Raw genomic sequence first — 10,732 nt, 5'->3', positions numbered from 1 at the left:
TTAGAGTTCACAATTATATAATATATAAAAACAGTACAACCATCCTCATATTTATTTACTGGCATACACCATCTTCGTAATCATTTCCAGACACCCCTGACAAAAAGTGTACGCAATAGTCAATGGTAAACTTTCCAAGACTCTAGCGGAACACTTGCATGTGTCATATATACACATATCAATCTAGAATAGCCTGCTGCAGGGTCTTGCGGTGCGGTGTAAGGGCTGCCGTCGTCGGAGATGTGGTGTCTGGACGCCCGTTATTGCATTTAATAACACAGCCATGCGAGTTCGCACCCTGCGGTGACGGAGGACCAAAACTCGGACGGCTTCCATCTAGATGAACTACGTATATGCGCACCATAAATTTATATACGACTATACAAGTGCTAATGCTTGGATGAACCCGGGCCTAGAATATAAGAGCTAGTGCACGAAACATGCATTAACCTGATTAACTACTAAGTACTAACCTTGTTTGGCCATTGAGCATGGCACGGAGCAGCATATGAATATGATAACGAGGATTGCCAAGGAACGTGCCATGGCAGGAGATGAAGAGTGCCACAGACTTGTGCAAGCGGCCAGTTTGCCTTCCGTTAGGAGCATAACCTCAGTAGTTTATATATACATGCGCAGAGAAGGTTGTAAGTTCACTGCTTGCTTAGCTCCTGCGCGGAAGATTCCTTTTGATGGAGAGCTACGACGACTCCCATGGTCAAAGTCATCGACCCTCGGTCAGCATTTGGACAAAAATTTCTTTCTGACGATAGTAACTGCCGGAGACTAGCTCCAGCTGTGCGTTTGAGTCCACGATACCATGGAAGGAGGCGACACACAACACGCTGACCACTGATGGCCGGAGCATGGGCGTGCCACCACCTGGCTGCGAGCATTGTCGTACCGCCCCTCCTCCGTCCCCATCTAGGAGCACCGGAGATGGCGCACCGCGCGTCGTGCTCACGCGACACACAGGACGACACACCTGACGAGAGATGGCGTGTTTTGTAGGCTGCCGATCTGCAGCTGCGCTCGCTCACGTTCTATGACGGCGAGCTGGTGCTCCGGCGGGATGCTCTCCGTATTATTCTGATCGATGACCGCGGAGTCACGGTGGATGCGCATTTTCTCCGGGCGGGGGAGTTCATCGACGTCGGCGACATTTTCTCCGGGCGGGGGAGTTCATCGACGTCGGCGACATTCGGGCGCGATCTCCGGAGACGTGCAAGGTCCATGGCGCGGTGCACGAGGGGCGTACAAAGATTCAGGCGAGCGTGGACCGGCCCGGGGTGGCCCCGTACCTCACCAACCATCCGCTAATGGCGGCAGGACGCGTGGGAACTTCTCCATGGCCACCTGACCGCCAGGCGGGACCCAGCACCGGATCTGGCGTGGAGCCTTCTAGTGCGGAGGAGGCGAGGGGAGCTGCTTCACTTTCCCCACCTACCCCAACTACGCGAGACGCACACCTCGCTCCTCTCTTCAAGCACCTATGGGAGCGTCCTAGGGTTTGCATCCCCAATCCATCCCCTCCTGATTCCTTTGGCTGGTGGAGGGGCAAGGCCGGCGGCGACGTTCGATCCTTCGCCCAAGTTGCTGGGGCTGAGCGGGCAGGGAGCGTGCCGCGCACCGTGATGGGTGACCGTGGCGGGGGGAGATCTGGCGGATGGCGCGACAACACTGCGCGGGGTGGATTCGGTGGCGGTCGCAAGGCTCCGCTGCCAAACCAGTCTCGTCATATGGTATGGCAGCGGCCAGATCCGCCATCGGCGACGTCGGGAAATTCGAGATCTGGTGGTGGTGAAGTTGCGGACAGATGGGAAGCTGCTGCTCAGGCCATGAGTGATTCGAGCAAGGAGAAGATGGCAGGCGCCAAGGAACCACCTCCACCACCAACATCTGGGCATGTGGCGACCAAGGGCAACACCGAGCTCTGCATCAATTGCTCCCTCCCAGGTCATTTCGCTCCTCGTTGCCCTACCATTCGCTGTGATAAGTGCAACAAACTAGGTCATATGGCTCAACTTTGCCAAGTTCTGAGGCCTTGGGAGTGTACCCCCTTCATGTGTGGTTTTCAATCTCCTGGTCAGGGTTTCTTTTATATACCTGATATGTGTGCAGCTAAGCATAGTGTGGAAAAAACCAATAATGTGGTGATTACTGTAGTTGAAGGGGATGCTACTGTTAAGGATATTGAGCAGGAATTTAATGCTATATTTGCCAAAAAAACCTGGGAAAAAGAAATGGCGTTGTACTGCCCGCTCTATTGGCCCTGCTCAATATGTGATGCGATTTCCTAATGCTAGTGAAGTTGAGAGAGCATGCTGTTATGGGAAACGCTTGCCGCTGAAAGAGGGGAATATTGTGGTATGCATTACTCCTTGGACCGCTTCGATTGGAGCTAAAGGCATGCTGGAAAAAGCGTGGGTTAGGGTTCGCAACATTCCCATAGAGAAAAGGTGCACTGAACATGTGGCTTATGCCGGGGCTCTAGTGGGGATTACATTAGAGGTGGATGAATCGACTGTGCATAAACCAGAGTATGCTAGAATTCTTCTTGGCTGCATAGATGTTGAGAAAATCCCCCCTTCAGCTGAAGGAGTGCTGGGAGAGCAAATATATGATTTATTTTATGAAGTTGAAAAAGTTGTGACTATGGGTGCTGGGAAAAGTCAAGCCTATACTGCTGTGGACAGCAGTGCATCACCTTCTGTCCCCAAGAAAGCAAGGATGGATTCATATCCTGCTTCTTCAACGGGGCAGGGGGAGACTAGTGCTTCCATGACTGGTAATTCCCCCCCCCCCCAGAACTATGATAAGGGAATACAAAGGCTTCCTGCAGTAGTTGAGAGTGAAGAAGAGGAGGATAGTGAGGAAGGTAACACCACAGAGCTTCTGATTGAGACTATGGCCAGAGAACATGCAGCTGAAAAAATATCTTATTGTGGCTCTCAATCTGATAAAAGTTTCTGTGACAAAATGACTGAAGATCTGGATAGAGATGAAAGAAATGAATATCACAGCAATGTGAACAGCATACATAAAGGTGCTTGGGGGATGATTACTCCTATTCCTCCCTCACCTTTGTTTGTGTATCGTGATGAATGTACTTATGGGAATGCTTTTCCTCCTTTGTCAGACTATGTGGTTTGGCCTTCTCTTCCACATATTATGCCTCTTGAGGAGGGAACTGTGGAAGGGGGAGAAAACTGTAGTGTCTATACAGTTGAATCTCCTTCCGGATCACCAATCCATGACTGCATGAGTTGTGAAAAGGAAGTTCCACACAGACAGAAGCAGAAGCTGGAGAGGGTGGAGAATGTGGCGGCAAACAGAATGAGGAAGCGTAATTTGGAAGGTATGGATATGTCTGAGTCAAAAAATCAATTCTCTGCCTTATCTGATTCTGCTATTATATTGCATGGTGCTCTGATGGGAGTGCAAATCCTTGATGATGACTTTGTTACTGTTGATATCCTGCGTGAATTAGAAATCTCTAGAAATTTGTTGCATGAAAAAATTGATGCTAATTCACAGAAAATAACTGTCAATGATGGATTGGGTAATGATGTGCCCCTCTCTTTAACATGGGATGATGATAGTGGAAATATGGACGAACCATTTATCCTGGTTTAGTCTAAAAACAAAAGAAAGAAAAATCATCGCAGGAAATCGGTGATAGTTATATCCCCTAACAAGTCCAGTAGACCTGTGACTAGAAGTCAACATAATAACGAGATGGGTAGGGCTGCTATGGATCCTGGCAGACCTACCAGAGCGAGAGGAAAACCTGAAAGATACAAATGAAAGGGGTTTTTTGGAATTGTAGAGGAGTGGGAAAAAAAGGTATGTCCACCTGCCTGATTGACATGATCAATGTCAATGCTTTAGATTTCATTGGCCTTCAAGAGACTATGAAGAAGGTATATAATCCTGCATTTTTCAGACAGATTGATCCGAATCATAAATTTCGTTGGGAGTGGAATCCCTCTAGGGGGAAATCAGGTGGCATCCTGTGTGGTATTAGCAAGGATAAGTTTGATATCCTTATGACCAAGTGTGGTAAATACATCCTACAGTTGACCCTGTTCGATAAGAGCAAGAACTGTAGCTGGGCTTTGATGATTGTTTATGGTGTGGCACATGATGAACAGAAACCTGAATTCATTGCGGAACTGTCATCTATGTGTCACAGTACAAACATTCTGTATCTAGTTGGGGGAGATTTTAATATCATTAGACATTGTGGGGAAAAAACAAAAAAACATCTATGTCCCATTTCTCGGATGTGTTCAACTCCGTTATACACCTGCTTGGGTTGAGAGAGATTTATATGACTAGTGGTTGTTACACCTGGTCCAATAAACAAAAAAACCCGACTCTAGAAAAACTTGATAGAGTTCTCATGTCTCCTGACTGGGAAGATTTATATCCTCTCGCTTCTGTTTATAAGTTGACAAAAGAAATATCAGACCACAATCCTTTGTTGGTTGATGGTGGGAATGCCTCATCTAGATCGCCGGGTAGCAGATGCTTTAAGTTTGATAACGCCTGGCTCAGTAATCCAGACTTTCTCCCTCTGGTTGCTGAGATTTGGACTAAGCCAGTGTATACTTTAAACCCCATCGATTCCTTGAATATTAAGCTTAAGAGAATTAAGAAATTCTTTAAGGGCTGGGGCTCCAATTTGTTTGGTCATAACAAGATTAGGAAGAACATTATTAAGCTTGAATTGCAGGAGGTTGAGAAACTGGAAGAAACTGATGGTTTATGCGGGGACGCTTATACTAGGAAGTTGGATATTCTAGTTGAGCTGAATAATATGTACGTGGAAGAAGAACTCCACTGGCATCAACTCTCTAATGAGAGGTGGTTATTGAAAGGGGACAACAACACTGATTTTTTTCATAAAGTGGCGAATGGTCGTCGTAGAAAAAATTCCATGATTTCCCTGGAGTGTGGGTCCACTCTTATTGAAGGTACTAAAAATTTACTTGCCCATGCCACTGAGTATTATAAAACCCTGTTTGGTCCGGCTCCTGGCAACATGTGTCAGATTGATGCCACTTTGTGGTCTCAGGACGAGTTGATTTCTCCAGCGGACAACGAGGACTTGACCCGTCCTTTCTCGTTGGAGGAAATAAAAAATGCTCTGTTCGACATGAAATCTAACCGTGCCCCTGGTCCAGATGATATTCCTGCTGAATTTTATCAACACTGCTGGGAGGTGGTGGCCAGTGATCTCCTATGCTTGTTCGAATGGTTTCATGCAGGCAAGCTAGATGTTCGAAGACTTAACTATGGCATCATTACTTTGTTGCCTAAGTCGTCAGATGCTAAAAGTATTCGGCAGTATAGACCTATTTGTCTTCTCCGTTGCCCTTACAAACTGCTCACCAAAGCTATGGATATTAGGGCTAGCAAATATGTGCATAAACTGTTTAGTATCCAGCAAAATGCTTTTATTAAGGGGAAACACATAGTGGATGGAATCCTATCCCTCCACGAAATTCTGCACTATACCCATGTCAAAAAACAAGTGGGAGTGGTCCTTAAACTTGATTTCGAGAAAGCTTACGATAAAGTCAATTGGGAATTCTTGCTTGATTGTCATAAGAAGCGTGGTTTTAACTCTAAGTGGTGTGGATGGGTCTCTCAAATCCTAAAAGATGGCACGATTAGTGTCAAGATTAACGACGAGGTGGGACCGTACATCCAAAGTGCCAAGGGGGTGAGGCAGGGGGATCCTCACTCTCCTTTCTTGTTCAATATTGCGGCTGATTGCTTGACCAAAATGGTTCTCGCTGCTCAAAAGAATGGTCTCATTAAAGGATTAGCTGCTGATCTTATTGAAAATGGTGTTAGTATCCTCCAGTATGCAGATGACACGGTTCTTTGTTTTGAGCATGACATTGACAAAGCTGTTAATATCAAACTCTTGCTATATCTTTTCGAACTTATGTCAGGGCTTAAGATTAACTTTGAAAAGAGTGAGATTTTCAGTATCGGGGGAGATAATGATACTGACTTGGTTTATGCTAATATGTTTGGTTGTCAAGTGGGCACTCTGCCTATGAAATATCTGGGAGTCCCCGTTACATATTCTGCTCTCAGGAATGCGGATCTGGACTTCCTTGATGGTAAAATTATCAAAAAGCTTGATGCCTGGGTAGCTTATGCGGCATCTTCTGGAGCCAGATTGACGCTGTTAGGATCTAGTTTGGATGGAATTCCCTCCTTCCTCATGTCAATGTTCCTTTTCAATAAGACTTTCATTGAGAAGCTTGATAAACATCGTAGACGTTTCTTTTGGAGGAGAAAAAATAAGAAACGTGGTTACCATATGGTTAAGTGATCAAGAGTTTGCCGATCGAAAAAAATAGGAGGGCTAGGTATTAAAGATCTCCATAAGCAAAATGTTGCCTTATTAGCTAAGTGGTGGTGGAAATTAGATACGAGAGATGGGCTTTGGCAACGTATAGTCAAAGCTCGCTACCTCAGGAACAAAACTGTGGCTAACGTACAGAGTCGCTTTTCAGATTCCCCCTGTTGGAAAGCGATTATGAAAGTCAAGGACTCATATATGGCGGGTAGAAAAATTGTGATCGAGAGTGGAAACCTTGCTAGGGTCTGGCATGACCAGTGGATCGAGAATATTGTGTTAAAAAATCACTTTCCTGATTTGTTTGGTACATGTCAGGAGCAGGATTGCACTGTTGCATCCTGGGTGGCAAATAATTATGTCCTTGGCTTTAGGCGTAGATTGGTTGGGGTGTTGGGAGAACAGTGGGACTGGATGGTTACGGAAGCTAGAAAACTCTCGTTGAACACCTCCTCAGATAAAGTTCTGTGGGCCTGGGGCAACAAAGGGAAATTACAAAGGGAAATTTACTACTAAATCATTATACAAATGGTTGGAAAAAGATCTATCAGGCCCTAATTATAAGATGGTGTGGAAAGCATCTATTCCTCTGAAAATTAAGATCTTTCTTTGGCAGTTGTTCCAGAATGCAGTTCTTACTCGTGACAATATGCGTGCGAGGAACTGGCCTGGGAATCCCATGTGCTCCTTTTGCACTAACATGGAAATAGCGAATCATTTGTTTTTCACATGCTCGCTTGCCCGTTCAGTTTGGGGGGTGCTGGGCATGACGGCTGGGGCGTCATGTTGCCCCCGCTCGCTTTGGCAAAGTTTCGCTTGGCTCTATAAGTTCTTTCCAGGCGGAAATCATTTTTATATGATGATTATTGCTGCGATATGCTGGGGGATTTGGATACTCCGCAATAAAGTTACCTTTGATAATCATACTGTTCGTTCGCCTTTAGAGGCTGTCTTCACTTCCTGTTCATTCTTTGTTGTACTGGGCAGGTCTGCTTAAGGGAGAAGATAGGGAGAAGCTTCAGGCCGGAGTGAAGAGGCTAGCACATGCGGCTGCTGCTCTGGCGGACAGATCGTTTCCTCGAGGCAGGCTCCTCTTAGGAGACAATGAGGGGATCCAGATTGGATGATGAAGTCTTTTGCTTAGTCATCTCCCACTGGGGTTGGATGCCTGCTGGGTCTTTTGTCTCCTAGTTATACTCCGTTTAGTTACAGTAATGTTCCAGCTTGCATTATCCTGGGACTTTTTGGGTTCTTAGATTGAGCTATGGCTGTTTGTGTCGTCAGGTTTTCGTCCCATGGTGGATGGTTCGTTCCAGAATCATCCTGCGGTGGGTTTCCTGACGATGCGCCAACTCGCTCTCCCCTTTCGGTTTCATCTGCGCTCTGGGCGTTTTGCTTCATTATGTTAGGTGTGGTGGTTGTACTGCTAGACAGATTTGGCTACAAACTGTTGTATTTCCGTTGATTGAAAAATTAATGGAAAGGGGTGAGAGCCCGGTTGGAAAAAAAATCTAGGAGCACCAACGACACATATGAAAGAACGCCACGCCACGCCACCGTCACACAAGCTGTTCCGGTGCAGCAGAACCCCGTTGTGGCCGGATCCACGCATGGGATTTGGCTGATGGAGACAATCGGACCACAGTGATGAGAGGGAAAATATTGGGAGGCCTCTATGGTACTGAGATGAACAGTCGAGTAGCCAACCGATTCAACTTTTTTTTTTGAAATGGACCGATTCACCTTTGGGGATGGCAGCGCCAAACGATTAAAATTGGGTGTCTGATTATACGTAAGCGTTAACTGTCTTGGCTATCTGCCATATGCCCCCGTGTCTTCTAGGTCGCATCTCTATCCCCTCGCCTCTCTTTTTCATCAACCAAAGAGAACAGGTGCTCCAAAAAAGAACACCAAAGCCCACAGCTGCAAGCACGCCGTCAGTCACCACCACCGACGTATGCTGCAAGCACACTATTGTAGTCTGGCCACCAGGTATTGCAAGTAGCCACACCGCAACTGCTGCTACAAGCATCTGCAACATCTCTCACATAGGGATGACACATTAATCTTGTTAAGCAAAGACATAAATAAATAGATGTAAAAACAACTAAAAGTAATGAAAACCAAATGTAAGGGTGTTATCGGTTTACATTCTAGAAACAATAAAACATACAAAGTATGTGAAAAGCTTTTGGACTGGACTTACTGGGATGCCATATATATTTCGCAAAAAGTTGAATCACACCTGAATTTATAAGATTACAATGAGGCGATGTCATATTTTTATTAGTGCAACTATTACAGCCTCAATTAACTAGCAACATCATTGATCATACGTAACAGATAACACACAATAGATATAGGAGTGAAAGTGTTTCATGCGTAATCAACGGATGTTCTTAACAAGATGCTGCAGTGTCTTGCGGTTTGGTGTCGGTGCCGACATATCCGGCACTCGCGGCACATGGAATAGGGATTGAATAACATGGCGTGCTCACCGTCACCCGCATGGGGGCAGTAAGGAGTAGAGACTGAAGGAATTAGAGTCACCAGCGGGTTCCCGGGCACCAGAATGGGCGGCGGTGGAATGGGCACTGAAGGAGTTGGAGTCACTGGGTTCCCATAAACGGGTGGCGGCGGTGTATGAATAGGGGTTGAAGGACATGGCCCAGGAATCCTAGGAACAGGGAATCCAGGACCTGGAGTGTCCACTGTTGGCCCGTGCACCGGCGACGGAGGAGTCCCTGGTTCTCGGCCTCCGTCAAGAGCAACTGCACCCATGCATGAAGAGTGAATCAGCATCCCTGACATATACGTGTAAAGAAGATGCATCGCTGCTGCCGGTGATCCAGATGCAATTTACTAATTACCTCGGTCAGCCGCCAGGCATGACAGGGAGCAACATACGAGAGCAAGGATCGCAGCCCTTCGTACCAAGGAAAAAAGGAGGAGTAGAACGTGCATGCATGCGTTGTTTCACATATATAGGGAGAACGGTGGCACTACGGCAGGGTACCTACGCGCACTCTTACTAGTACAGTCAGGATTGCTTGCTATAGTATATTCTTGCTCTTGGAGATTCGTGTAGACGCGTAAGGGTCAAAGTCTCCAATTGGGTCAGCAGTCTTGAGTCGTGACAGCAACAGGTAATGAGGACAAAGATCGTCCTCTTCTGTCTTGTACGAACCAGGGAAGTCAACATTATCGGCTATCCCAATCATGCATCTCGTCGGCACAAACATTATCAGCTTAATTACCATACATGTTTCTCCCGTCGAATTTTCTCACCGAAATTACGTATTTTAGTTTTGCTAAAACTCAGCTAGCTGAGGAATAGATTGATCTCATTCACCGAAAATGTAATTCTAGCAGAACGGGTTCCTACCGGGTACCGCAGAGACGTGGGTTGGCGTTGTGACTCGTGCATACAAGCCCAGCCGTGTGTCCCACTAGAAGCTCTACCTTTGCCATCTCTACCCACATTGCAATCGGAACAGCGTTGTCTGTCCGCAGGTCGACATGTCGTCGTGGAAGGTGGGCTTTGCCATGTATGTTTCAGTCTATGGGAGTGGGCTCGGCCCTTGTTGTTCCGGTTTTTGCCCGGTTTTCCGTAATTAACTGGGCAATTCTCTTCTACTTAATTAATAGATGAGGCAATCTTTGCCTCCGTTTCAGAAAAAAACAATCCGCTACAGTCGCTTTCTTGGGCCCTGCAGTACCCCTCCCCAGCCACAGTACTGCTGGCAGTGGACCCATCCATGAGACCGGTGGCAGGGGACTCCCCAGCCACGGTAAGAGTTGGCCACTATGGCCCTATGCACGTCGCAGGAGGAAGCGAAGCGGTTCCTCCGCAAGTGCCAGAAGGCGGCCAAGCAAGGCCACCACGCCTCCACACCCTTCCATAGACCACTCCAACGACAACGATGACAGCAAAGACGAAGACGGAGGTTCCGCCGGCCAGCCTGGCCGCGCGTACGAGGTCACCATCCGCTACAAGCTAGTTTAGTATTTTTTAGGTGTTATTAGTTTAACGGACCAAATATTGTTCAGTTCATGTTAAGTATATGTCTGAACATAAACTAATTCCGTCAGATTTGCATGAAGTTTGTCTACTTCCTTCGTCACAGTTTAGAAGACACAGTTAAATTTGCATGTGTTTCCACAATAGATAAGGTTTAGGGCGCATTACATTTATATCTAATAGCTAATTAGTACTCCGATATACTATTTTTATATGCATGCGTAGTGAGAATGATATTTTTCAGCTCATCTCACAATCAATAGATAACCACCTAGATTCCAGAGAATTTCCAAGCGCGCCTTCTAAACCGTGACGGAGGGAGTAAGTTT

The 10,732-nt window shown here is 46.5% G+C and overlaps 2 long non-coding RNA genes across 2 annotated transcripts; both read right to left on the bottom strand.

Annotated features, from left to right (window-relative positions):
- Window positions 1-914, bottom strand: LOC125547526. The gene is made up of 2 exons (XR_007300700.1): window positions 474-914; window positions 1-345 (listed from the first exon to the last, which is right to left on the bottom strand). It is a non-coding gene; the product is annotated as an uncharacterized LOC125547526 (long non-coding RNA).
- A 7,695-nt stretch (window positions 915-8,609) lies between these two features.
- LOC125547525 lies at window positions 8,610-9,331 on the bottom strand. The gene is made up of 2 exons (XR_007300699.1): window positions 9,253-9,331; window positions 8,610-9,153 (listed from the first exon to the last, which is right to left on the bottom strand). It is a non-coding gene; the product is annotated as an uncharacterized LOC125547525 (long non-coding RNA).
- Between the last annotated feature and the right edge of the window lie 1,401 nt (window positions 9,332-10,732).

This window comes from Triticum urartu, chromosome 3 (genome assembly GCF_003073215.2).
Source record: "Triticum urartu cultivar G1812 chromosome 3, Tu2.1, whole genome shotgun sequence".
NCBI lineage: Eukaryota > Viridiplantae > Streptophyta > Magnoliopsida > Poales > Poaceae > Triticum > Triticum urartu.
Note: the sequence above shows the minus strand (reverse complement) of the source record. Positions and strands in the feature narration are given on the sequence as shown.